The sequence below is a fragment of the Aotus nancymaae genome, unplaced genomic scaffold, assembly GCF_030222135.1.
Source record: "Aotus nancymaae isolate 86718 unplaced genomic scaffold, 86718_ANA_hifiasm-v0.15.2.pri h1tg000014l, whole genome shotgun sequence".
In the NCBI taxonomy this organism is placed as follows: Eukaryota; Metazoa; Chordata; class Mammalia; order Primates; family Aotidae; genus Aotus; species Aotus nancymaae.
The window spans coordinates 80039279-80052834 of record NW_026988425.1 but is presented as its reverse complement, the minus strand read 5'-3'; the positions used below and the strand labels follow the sequence as shown (position 1 = coordinate 80052834).

Sequence of the window (13556 nt, the reverse complement as noted above, 5' to 3'; positions counted from 1 at the left end):
TAGAATGTTGATGAAGTTTTCTTGAATTTTGGAATAGTTGACTTAAGTTTGTGTGAAGGAATTAAATGAAATAACCAACAATCAAGTATAATTTCTTCCCTAAATTAATGGGGGATTTTAAAAAACTATTTCTTCTATATTATTCATATTAAAGAGATATGAATTTCAGTGACCTTAAGATGCTTTATGCTTTCTCTGGCCTTCTTTGAAATTTCCTTATTTTCCTCATTTGTTCCAGCAAGATTTATAATTTAAAAAATGTAATTCAAACATTATATTCTGGTCTACAAAAGGGTTATTTTGCAGTTTTTAAAAGGAAGTATACTTATTAACAGTTTTCAAATTATTGGTGGGTTTCTGTTTAGTTTTTCTTAAAAATATACAATGACTTTGTAGAATCTTCACTACAGCATGAAGTAAAAAATTTCTAGGTGAGAAAAACTTAAGAGCTTATTTCTATATAATCACAACTCTGCTATTTAATGTTAATTATTATTACAGGCATGAATATTTAGTAAGCTTAATGATTAAATATTCAACTATTTGAATATTTAATTATTAAATTATTTGATATTCAGTTAATTTGGCCAAGTAAGACAATCAGTATTAAAGCACTTTTTCAGAACAACAAAATAAAACAAACTTTTTACTTAAGTGGGATTCTGATCAATAGATTTTCTTTTATATTTTATAAATTCCAACATTACAGAGAACTAATTGACAAATGAGAATTCAGTGTATTACTAATAGTTTCAAATATCAGTTATGTCTGCTTGGTGTGACTTCAAATATAATTTGAATTTGAATTTGAATTTTTCTCCTTCTCCTATTGCATCTACAAAAGCATTTACAACGTTTTTTACTCTTTTTTTTTTTTTTTCTGATTGTTTTGCATCTTTGGTAGTATCGAAAGTTTCATCAAATTCTTTGGACATAAGAACACAAAAAGAACTAAAAAAGTCGATTTCACTTCCGCCTATCACTTCTCTACCATGAACACTTGGAAGTGTCCTATTTTCTCATTTTATGGAGTTCAGTCATTTATTCATATAGAAGTCCAAAATTTTTAAAAATAAGTTTTAGAAAGGATTTTCATTGAAATATTTCATTGTAATCCATTATGGAGGTAATACCCCTCTCAGAATCAGTGAGAAGCTATTAGTTTTCTGCAAGCGATCAAACAGAACTGAGTGGGCAGCTTTAGAGCACATATATACACTCCCAGGTGGATATTCAAGCACAAAGGAGCTTAATGTTTCGCTGATGTTAACCAGTCGGCTGTCAGTCACAGAAGAGCTTAGTGGCCATTCACAACCAGCTAAAATTATATTTCTGTAAATTGTCTTAGATCTGTATATAGAATCATTCACTTTAAAATGATTAAAGTATTGGTCTTATTTTATATTCCTTATAATAAATTTACTAACTTGTTACTTGAATTACATATAATGTCTAAGAGGAAAACAAATCAGCTGTTCACACATGGGGCTCCTATTTCAAGATATCTTTATCTGTCTGCTTTATAGCAACATATTGTATAATAATAACCATGGATTTGGGGGGGTTATATCCAAAGTGAAGATTTTAATGATATCAAAGATTAGAAGCAATTAAAACATAATTCATATGACTCATTTCATCTATTCATATGACAAATTAACATGTTCTTATAAACCAGAACTACACAGGATAAAAACAAAAATTGAACACTATCAAGTTTTGCCAAATTGCCCGTTTGTTCTCCAATATTTGCATTTTAAAGAGGTATATTATTGAATTCTTATCTTACCAAATATTTTAGTTGAGTGCCCTCATAAAATCTCTGGTTTTCATAAATTCATGGATATTAGGGCTAACAGTGTACATTAAAAATGATACATCTTGCTCTGAGACACTATACAAGAAAAAATAACTTTTCAGGGGTGAATAAAAACTGAAAAAAATGCTCTTAAAAATCTTTCAGTTTTTGAACTGGTATGATATTATATCAAAACTGCAGAAACCATTATATGTATAAACATAACTATATCAGTAGCACATGAAATAAATTATGCACTTCAGTTCGCCAATGTGTAATATCATTTTTGATCATATGTAAATTTGCTATAAGAGGTTTTAAAAGGAATCTTTAAAAATATACCCCCAACTACAACAGATTTGTCATTCATGCACTGCTGAGCATACAGGCCTAATTTTACCTTTTTGCTATTATTTTAAATTAAGGCACTTATCCAAAAGATCAAAACAGCTTTTACAATGGACATTTTGTGAAGGGAGATAGTGATAATATCTGGAGGAATATGGTAATTAGTCCTGTTGTGGAGGCACAGAGAGATGCCTCATGCATATATTGGGAAACTGCAAAGACACCAAATATAAAAGTACATCTCAAAGTTTGGAGGGTAGATTAGAAGGTGCCTAGTGATCCGGCAGAAACATTAAATAAAGCAAAAAACATTGCATTTAAAAAGCAAGAACAAAGACAGTTCCTTTTGCTTTGCTGGTAAAGAATATTAAAAGAGGACAACCTCCTTCTGACAGCAGTTTTAAATCCAGCTTTTCATATTACAGTCCTTAATGAGGGACCCCACAATATCAGATGAAGAAAAACAAAGAGAATTTTTGATGAAAAAAAAATCAGGAGAAAGAGAGAGATGACTGAGAATATGCAAACTTTGTCTGCAGTTGTTTGAGCACAGGCATAATGCTGAAGGGACTTTTTCCCTCTAACTACCTATTAAGGAAGGCTGCATAACAAATAGCAGACTATCCCCTAAAGAGCTGAAAGGTAAAGTTCTCAGGAAGCCCCAGTAAATACTGAAATGATTTTTACTATTCCAAATTTAATTCGACATTTTCTTAGTGTGTGTATGGGGAGGGCGGAATACCCTCTTTGTGTCCTGAAAAGTGTCATGCAACACAGAAAGATCTCTCTAAAAGAAAACGCATCTTACTTTACTAAACACTGAGCTCTCAGCATGAAGAGAATAAATGCCTCAATGTTACACGCGGCCGTGTGGCTGAGCGGGTCCAATGCAGTGCTCTCATGCCATCTAGCGGCTTTGTGAGAAGTGTCCGGAAGGCCCTGTGAACTCAGTGAGCCACTCCTGCTGGTATTTAAGTAGTGCCTATAAGGCAAATAAAAGAGAGGAATTGCCATAATTACTCAGAGAATTTGGGCACAAAGGGGTTATTTTGCTTGAAAAATATAAACTGTTCAGGATGAAACATTCCAGCAGTTTAAATATCCTGGCTTAAAATTTGGGGTGCCATTTTGGTTTAAGCGGGTGTTTTCAGAACCAGAGCCCTTCCTTTCACTTTTCTCTACTTCTCCACTACCTCTCTTTCCTTTTCTTCTCCTCTACTTTATTTTCACATCCTACTTTTCTTTAAAATTTCTATTTTGATTTCAAATTTTTCAATGGCTTGAAGCTTTTTTGTTGGCTTGTATCCATCAGATTTTTTATTTCAATAAAATGCCCCTTTGGCATTCTAATTTGAGATAATAATAGGTAATAAAGTCAAAGACCCAACTTTGTGCTTCTTAGAAACACCCAAAATAGTGCTATCCTTACCAACCCTCAGATGTGCTGCCCTACAAGCAGTACTTGGAATGTCAAATTGCAAAGGTACTGTTTACAAGCTAAGATATTTTAGCCACTTTCAGAAATAGAGGTTTCCACTGTCATCTTTGCAAAATGACATTAAAATGGCATTACGCACTCTATTTATATGAATAGAAAGTGTGCTTGAACTTTGCTTATAAAGTCTACTTAACCAAAATCACATATTTTATTCTTTTCCTATTTGAGAGTTCTTTCATAGGCCTGGGCATTCTCCCTTTTGATCCACTGATTCACACATTTTAATGTTAGATTTATTATATCTACAGATAGAAATTCTTATACTCTGAGAATATAGTTTCCTTCTTGGATAATGTGAAAAATTAAATTTACAGTGTTTTCATTGAGATGTCTTTTAATGATACAAAGAAGCTGATTTCTACATTTGTATAACAAACATCTGCATAATATTAGTTATGACCTAGGATTAAAGTTTCTAAATCACCAATAAAAGGGGCTGCCAGTGGGAAAAGCTATAGAATTATATAGCTAAATTAAGAATTTTGAAGACCTCATGTATGTTTTATTGTGGCTGAAAATCAATAAGAAATACAAGTTGTGACTTTATACATGTGGTGTTCAAAGACATAAATATTTTAAATTAAACATGCTTACTTGAAAGGATTTAGTAAATTAATTTAGTACTGTTGAAGAGGTGTGCATATTTTAACTTTTCAAACATTGTAAACAATATGCAATTGGAAAATAATTTCATTGATTTTTTGGTTTATATTAAAAATTCACTTTAAAGGATTCAATTATGAATAAACAAAAATTCATAAAATCTGAATTTAACATTTCTCTGATGGATAATGCTATTTGCCTTTGTTGTGTTCTTTTTGAGCATTTATATTTCACCATTTAATTTAGACTATGAGCAAATATTTTAAAGTAAGGATGCTTTTTTTAAATCCTGTGTCAGAAAGAATATTCTTAAAATTTTCTACTTTGTACAAATTTTAGTATAAATTTTCCTAAAGATAGGTCAAATCGAGGTTTTCACCTTCAAACCACCATAGGGAAAAAGTCATGTTACACAAAATGCTCAATTTTTTTTCCATTTTTTTCTTGGAATGGCAATATGAGATCTTAGACAATAAATGTTTACAGATGATATCTATATATAACTTACTAGTTCAACTGGTTGATGATGTTTTGAAACTGATATTTTAAATATAATTTTCTTAGCTGAAGACATTATCTGGTAATTTTAAAATTGTACTTCTTTTACCTTTCCTACTAACTATTATATATGTAATTGATTTTATTTCTATATGTAAAAAGAAGCTGTTTCTAAAATTCTAAATAATATTGGTCCAATTTTATTTAAAATCCAGCAGTGTTTTTACCAATTTTAATGTCAATATCATTGAGAACCATATCATTAAGAACCAGTGCTCCTTAAAACAATATTCAGAAAAACTTTAGAAAGCTGGAAACTTCTTTGTTGAGTAGCATGATAGTGCTGTTCTGCGTTTTTTCTAAATGGGTTCACATAGACAGAAAAATAGACTTCCAAACAGTTTTAAAAATACATCTCAGTAAAATGTTACTTTTCTGATAAAGATAAATTCAGTACAACTAAACGTATTCATTGTTTTAAAGAAAAGGAAAAAAACATCAAGGCGGTTTCATTGCATAGAAAAAGGCATGTGGGCATCACACGTTGCTGTCTGAGGACAGTGCTGAATTTTGATTAGAACAAGAAGCTATAATTGGAGTGATAATCTTTTACACTGTTTTTAATTGTAATCAGTGCAGATGTTTGTAGCTTTAGGATTAAAAATTGGTGCTTTACAATATGTATAGTTGATGATTTTTTTAGGCCACAGGCTGCTCAACTTGACTCATCTTAAAACATGAATTTGATATTCAGAATTACTGAAAAGTGAAAAATCCACAAGAATTAAAAAACAAATATCTACCATTTTTGATGGACTAAAATGTGTATGTTTTAATTTTACTAAGCTTATGTAGATAATTTTTTGTATCCTTTCTTCATGAAGTGAAATAAAGAAGCTCCATCTATAAGACTAAAAGAAAGGAAAATTTGAATTATCATTGAAAATAGCTTTGATAAAGAAAATATTAAAGTCTTCATAATTTAAGCATGATCTCTCCAAGGATAAGATAATTTGACTCATTCTTTAGGTGCTAGAATGAAATTCAGATGAAAACAATTCTATATAAGCATTACATTTTGCATTTCTTTCATTGTGTCTATTTTTATCTCAAGATAAGGTCCCTGGAGATATCCCTCTCTCTTTCTCTCTCAAATATATATATATATATATATATATATATATATATATATATATACTTATGGATACAGATATCTGAATTTTTCAGTTTTTATTCAGAATGTTTTTAATGAAATTAATAGAATTAATTAACTTTGGCATTTTTATTATAAACCCAGGGGAGGGTCTTTCTGTATTTTCTGGAGGAATGATTTGCAGTCTCATAAACACAAATCAAAGGAGTCCTTTCCTCCCTTCTATGTGTAGGAGTATATTTGGTGTACCGAAATCTCCTAATGAATGTCCTTGGTCAGGTGCTCTTTACCTAATGCTGCACTTAAAGGCAGATATTCTGGATGTTGGATCCCTTTCTTTCACTTTTCCTGGGCTGTATTTCTCTCTTAAGATACACAGCTAGGCTAAAGCAGTATTCCATTCTGTCTGCCACTTAAATGAAGCACAGCGTGGAAAACCAGGCCCCACGTAGAAGCATCTGCTGTATTTGAAACAATACATGTGTTCAAGACTCAACAAGGCATTTTGAATCACAGTTAAGTTTAGAAATTATCTGATTAATTTTCCACAAGAATTCTTGGGCGAATTTTCTTTTTTTCTTTGTATCCAAAAACACATCAATTTAAACAGCAAACATCTGATTATAAGTAGTAGAAACGTGAGTGTATATGTGTAATAGCTAAGACTAAGGTGGTTAATGCCTAGAAATTTATGATAAAGAAACTTAGGAAGTATTTTACTTCCTACAGTTTTAGACCCCAAATTCCTAACATAAGGAAAACATTCTGTCTTAATTACGATAGCAATTTAGAAATTGATTCATTGCTGGAGTTTTTACAAATTTTACAAACGAAGTGAAAATTATTATATGACTAATAATGATCATTTAAATAATAATAGCTGTTACTCAGTGCCATCTGTCATAATTTATATTTTTTATTGCTCATCTTTAGAATAATCTCACCAAATAGTAACTATTTATATTGTACACACAAGGAAACTGAGACTAAAAGAATTTGGATAACTTGCCCAGGTCACCAGCTATCAAATGGCAAAATAAATTCAAATCTCTGTCTGCTTCATCCTATTACACATCATTCCTCCATACCATGCTCATCACTAATATGAGTCAGAAACTGTCCCAGGGTCTTATACATATCACTTGATTATAAAGCCTATGTATTTTTCTATATGCTTCTTAAACTGAACTAAATTTGGATGTGTAAGTAACCGTATATTTATAGTATTAACTTCTTAGCAAAAGCAGAAATAGAACTTTTATCAGGTATTTAATAATCAAAACATTCAGTTTTGGTAGAAATCAAGGGTCCTGATGCTAACAAACTGGATTTAATACAATATTAAAACAAACTCTAATGGATGAATTTGGTAATTATTCTCTGACATATTTTGTATAATTATTCCATTTTATGGATTGTGGAGTGATGCCATTTTTTCCTTATTCATATCTGCTGCCACTTATCTCATTTGTCTAGAGGATTTTGTATCTGATTCATTCTTCTTATTACTTTAAACACAAAACACAGTAGACATAGCATGACTTGTTTATCTCTGCCTTGCCTGACCAGACTTTCTTCAAAGTCTGTACAACATTCGCACTCACCTCCTGGAAGTGTGTGGTAGTGTACCTCACTTGATTGAATTCCTCTGTCTTGGCACTGCTCAGCACTAGTTTCTACTATATCAGTTTATGCAATAAACTTGTTATTTTATTTCACATATATGCTTGATATCTTAAGTAATATGTAAAGTCTTTAAAGTGGAAGCAATTTTTATTTCTTTACATTTTCCATGATATCATTCTAAGGTACCTAGCAGAATGCCCCAAAGAGGAGCTGCCCTGTTCAACAGTTAGGACTGAGCCAGGTGAATGGCAGCTCATCAAGTCCAGTTCCAGTCTTAGAATAAAAAGAAACATGTCATTCTATCATATAAGTCAGTAAATTATTGTTAAACAAGATGAGGTCAAGACTATTTCTCACAGAATATTATTTGTTTAACGTTTTCTGGGTTGGTCCAGAGTCTGATAACTTTTCCCTTGGACCCTTTCTCAGGGTACAGTATTATATTCATCTGGAAATTTTTAACCAGAGTTGATCTTAACCCGGGTTTATAGGTGAGCACAAAGTGAGGACCAGAATGAAACGTTTTGCTGAAGTTATAGTACAGTATAACTATTCCTATTCCTCCATCTTCCAATGTCTTTAATAGAGAGTCTAAGAGGAAATGTTCTTAATTCTACCACGCTTTTATCAACTGAACGTTTTCAATTTTAAGGGTTTTTTTAAGACAGTATACTTGAGAAACAGTTGCATATATAGCTGCACATTACATGGGTCAAAAAAAACAGGCTTAGGTTATCTAGTCTGCAGCAATAAACTGGTAGCTTCTAGACCAGAGCCCATTCTCACATATGCTTTGTTTGGCCTGCCCAGTTCTCAAAAGCAGATTTATTTTTTTAGTTCAAAACCCGGGACATTTCACATTCTTAAAAAATCTTGCTTCTCAAGAAAAACTAGAAGGTTTTGTAACAGTGGGTCTTCTTTCTTGCAGGATAAAATCACCTAGGACTGAACATTTGCCATTCTCTTTAGACGGGGCAGTTTCTCCAGTTTGCCCCAGTCCTCAGTACTTCTTAGAGAGATTTCCTCCAAGCCTACTTCAAGCATTCATTATCTGCCTTCCGTCTGTAGGCATGTAAGTGATTCCTGATTTAGTCTAAGCCCTGCATTTTCAACGATTAAAAGGAAAGCTGAGTCATTTATAGTGAGGTATCCAAGCCCTGGGTGTTATCCACTGAATGATTAGATGCTTCAAAATGAGTTACTTTTAGACATTTCAAAAGGATTTTTAAGATAGTGAAAGCATTCTGTTATAAACGTGCATATCCATATGTATATAATTACTCAGATCAACTATAATTTATTCTACAAAATATCTTCCATATCACACGTTTCTAAAGGTTGGATAATAAAATGGGTAATATGTGTTTTCACTAGACACAAGGTGTTCTGTGTATATAAGAGAAGAAAACAGAGTTTCAATGCAGACAGTTCTGCCTAGCTTAGAGAATTGGTTTCTCAAGCATATGGGTGGATCCCTTTCTTTCTTATTGTCTGTCAGTTGCTTCTGGAGTGTCTGCTGGTGAGGAAGGATCAGTGCCTGAGAGATATAAAGATGAGACACCTTGACACTGGCTTAGCACTAGAAACTTATACTACAGATAGCTCCAAGAAGAATGAAAAGAACTAAGGATCTAACCACTCCCAATAACTGTCTTGCAATCTGGATCCTTGGAATTTGCTTGGCCTACTTTGTTCTGACTCTATCAGGAAGAGATTCTTCACTAAATTGATCCTTTTCTTGAGAGTGAGCTAACCTAATTGGCCCTGAAATTCCTTTAAAGGAAAAAATTTGCATTAAAATTTCTGGTAGTTTTGTGTCATTTTTACATGAAAATGAATATCCCCCTCTACTCTACCCCATATGCACACACAGGGGCACTCTATGAGATTTACTCCAGGCAAACTGAGACAACGTAAGAAGCCAGTTTTAGCATGGTAACAATAGCTCATAAGCCCACCTGCCACCATACACAGGAGCTTTTTTCAAGACATAATAGAATGTTAGAGAACTAATTACAGTATCATTTTTCAAACATGACACTCTCTAGAAGTTCAGGTTAATTTATTCCCTCAATAAGTATTTTTCAAATGCAAACTTGATAAATGGCACTGATTTATGTGCTGAAGATAGAGAGAACAAATAATGCAAGATCAAAACCCTGCCCACCAGTCGCTTACTGTCCAGTTAGAGAAAATTCGTAATGCAAAATTGTATATGAGTAACAGAAGGGGTGTAGTTGAATGAATGTTATAGATGTTATGGTTCCAAAACAGAAGAGCTAATGAATGCATTATTCATTTAAATGTGAGACTTGGGTACAATCTTGGAGAATGGGGAAGGCGAAGTATGAAAAATGCTTGAGGTTAGATATGTGCTTTATTCAGTTGACAGTGAGGATTCTGAGCTGTCTGGAGAGGAAGGTTCATATTGGCAAGAAGTAAATTAAATAGGCAGGAGACATCTTCATGGCTAAAATCTCATGCAGGGTCAAACTTCCTGGGTTTGAATTCTAGATCTATCACTTACCAGCTGATGATTGTACCTCTGAAGTCTCAAAGCATCTTACAGAGCCATTTCGGAGATTTTGTGAGTCCATTTATGTAAGGCACTTAGTACACTTCCTGGCACATTAGCATCACTCTGTAAATGTCAGTTACTATCAGTAGAGGTGGCAGAGAACCCGATATGAAATGGATTTGAATGCCAAAATATCAGAACTTGACCTTGTAAGTAAACTGAAAGATATCAGTTTTTTTTAACTTTTTTTTAGTGGATTTGAGACATGATATTGATGATGCTTCAATAAGATTGATCTGGTGGTATTTGTTATAGAGGATGAGTTGGAGAAAGGAGGCAGGAGGGAGGGAAGGCAGCTGGGAGATTACTGGCATAGTTGTGGTGTGAAGCACTGAAAGTCTGCACAGAGAAATTTTAAAGGGAAAAAAATCACTAGGAAGTTGTTTTAATAAGCTACAGGATACTGGATCTTAATCATTTGGGGTCATAGGCTTCGTAGTCTGGCAAAAACTATGGATCCTTTTCTCACAAATGTACATATACTGTTGCACACACACACGAAAATCTACATGCAATTTCATGGGGTCAGGAAGCTCGCCCTTGGAACCCAGATGTAGGGAATAAAAAAAGAGGCAGAGAATGAATGTACTATCATGAAGAAGTACAATAATAATATAATAAACCAAAATCAGTAGTATGATAAAGTGAATGTAATAGATTACATTGCATATTAATATTGCTAGTTTGTATTTATGTTTGTGAATTGATTTGTAATTTTAGTTTGCCCCACAGAGATGGACCTATTTTTATATCTCAACTTGTAATAACTGTATTTTCTTTCATCCTTGATTTTTTCCTAAAAACTACTACTTCATTGAACTGATCTGTCAAATGCGACTTCCACACTCGATTGGTAAGTACAGGATATCATATTCTGCTTCACGCTGCCAGGTTATGCTCTTCTCCTCTGTTTTGAAAGCTGGTGCCCGTGTCTTTTTTATTTAAATGTAAAAAACATTGCTCAAAATTGTTTTTTCAGTGTGAAAATTAAAAAGAAATCTGCATTGGAATTTTCATTTCTCCATTTCTAACATGAATTAAATCTGGAGACTGGAGAGAGAAGTCTATTGCATCAGTCTTATCTTCACTTACCATTGATCACCCTTCTGCCCACTTATTCCTATGTTCCCATGTCAAAATTAAGCTCACTAAATAATAGCCAATACACCCCAAATTGCAGTTCCCGACAACATTTTCGTAAAAGAAGACAAAAAAGTATAAGCAGAGAATACATCTTTTGTTGTGGATCAGCTAATTCTCAATAGGCACTCCAAATGTCTATCTTTAGGTTTCTTGTTTTTCTTTTATGTTTGGAGCAAGTTTATTCATACTTAATTTTGTGGCAAATACCAAAAACAACTTGCATCTCTATTAAAATTATTCATATATTACACAGGATAGGAATATACATTTTTACTAATAATGTATTCATTTCTTTCTTTCAGATTAATCTGTTAGGAAATCTCAACATTTTATGAATATTTACCAAGCTTTCACCATCAATCCTGAGGATCAACAGTCTAATCCTGCCACTTAAGCCACATCTAACATAGTACTGGATCTGCTGTTTTGGAAACTAATTGATAAAATTATATTAAACAGACTAAATTGAGGTGAAAATAGACCTCATGAACATCGATGCATCAGTTAGGTCAAAATTTTTATCTTTTCATGCATGTTAACCACATGAATATACTTTTAAAGTTGGAGGAATTATCATACACATCTATTTCTCCAAATTATGCATAAAACACTGGTATTAGAAAAAGAGAATGCAGTATTTGAGAGCTTTAGGAAATCCTATTCTTATAACTAGAAAAAAGTGGATGTACCATGACTCAGAGATATTTTTATATGATGCTAAATGTATTATAATAAAATTAGCTTCTATGATTTGAATTTACTAACAGCTCTGAAAGTTTCCTCACCTTGTATATAGATTCTGATTGGAATATTTTTTGAAAATATTTTTCTTATGTATTTAATTTTTTCAATAATGGTTGATTTTTTTTGTGCTGAAATGGGCTTAAATATAACTTTAAAAACAATTTAAAATAAGATAGTTTACATTAGAAATAATAATTGAGTTTAAGTTAAACCAAGACTAATTAAAAAAAAAAAAGACCAACTTTACTGACTTTAGGAGAAACAAAAGCTTTGAGCACAGTCAGTTTGGCATAATGGAGCCTGGCTAAACTGGAAGCCTGAGAATTATGCTTTCTGTTGATTACATTCTCTGTCACTCAGAATGTAATGAGACCATTTTCTATTCTGTAAAATGGGAATTAAAATGCCTTCTATATCTCTTTTTCAGGGTAGTTGTAAGGATCAAATATAATAAAGAGTGAAAACACATTAATCTTAAGTGACACAAAGTTATTTAAAGAATGGATTACTGCTATCCCAATTACTGACTTTTTTTCCCCTACAATGGTCATTTTCCCTTTTTGGTTTTCATTGATGGTGTCTGTCCTCACTTCCTCTGAATAAAGTTTTGGAACTTTTTTTTCATAATTGGATAAAATTAGAAAGAATCCTACATCAAGTAGCAAGATGCCTTAGCTGTTATATTGTAAAAATCCAAAGAAAACCGTTAGGGATGTGGGCCCATTTAGGGATTTCTGTTTTATAAGGCATGTTGGTGTAGAAGTGTATGAGTAGAACTCCACAAATTATACTTAACATTTACCCCTAAGTAAGCTGGTAAATCTGCGTGAAAGGAAGCCCAAGTCTCCACTCTTGCTTCTAGTTCTCCTGCTTACAAAGCAAACTGTGTCTGCCAATTCCCGCAAAGCCAAAGGGGGAAGCTCTTTTTTTTGTAAGCTACCTTTAACTGGCAACATTTAGTGCACTACACTAATATCCTAACAACATCTTTACAGCAGGCTCAGTCAAGTCCTGCGCATCCCTTAACTTTCAGGCCTGGGAGGAGAACTTGGCTTGAGGCCACTAGGAGCTGGGGAGTGGGGAGCTGGGAAGAAGGATGGCCCCGGGCTCCACCCAGCATTAGAAACAGGGGCAGGAGGCTGGCGGGTGAAGGGGGACGACACCACTTGGTATCCTTTATAAGTGATTCCTGGGTTACTCTGACTTTGTTTTAGCTATCACGTGAGCTAATTACAATGCTAATTAACCCTAGTTTATGGGGACTGCTGTGCATTTGTACAGGAGGCTTCTTTGTTTGATCTGCTACATCATAAGCTTACCAGCACGGAGGGATAGCATGTATCGTTGAACGTGGAAGAACACACCTTCGTCTGTATTAATGAAGAAAACTATTGAAAACCAACAGACTAATTAAGGGTAATGATGAACAATTTCGATAAACAATTATTTTTTAATATTGAAGTTCGCTCCTGGAAAGAGTAGAATGGGGAAGTTCATCTTCCAGCATTCTACCCAGAAAGATAGCGAGAGAGATCCTGCTTCATTTCCATTTCTTCTCCCACAAACT

At 33.2% G+C, this 13556-nt stretch overlaps 1 long non-coding RNA gene across 2 annotated transcripts in view; it reads left to right on the top strand.

Moving 5' to 3' along the window:
- LOC105734634 (uncharacterized) overlaps positions 1–12965 on the top strand; it is a 43479-nt gene extending 30514 nt beyond the window's left edge. For both annotated transcript variants that reach the window (XR_010342542.1, XR_001111565.3), the window contains exons 2-3: positions 8453–8596; positions 11561–12965. This is a non-coding gene — a long non-coding RNA (uncharacterized LOC105734634). The remainder of the gene's footprint in view (positions 1–8452; positions 8597–11560) is intronic.
- The last annotated feature ends 591 nt before the right edge of the window (positions 12966–13556 follow it).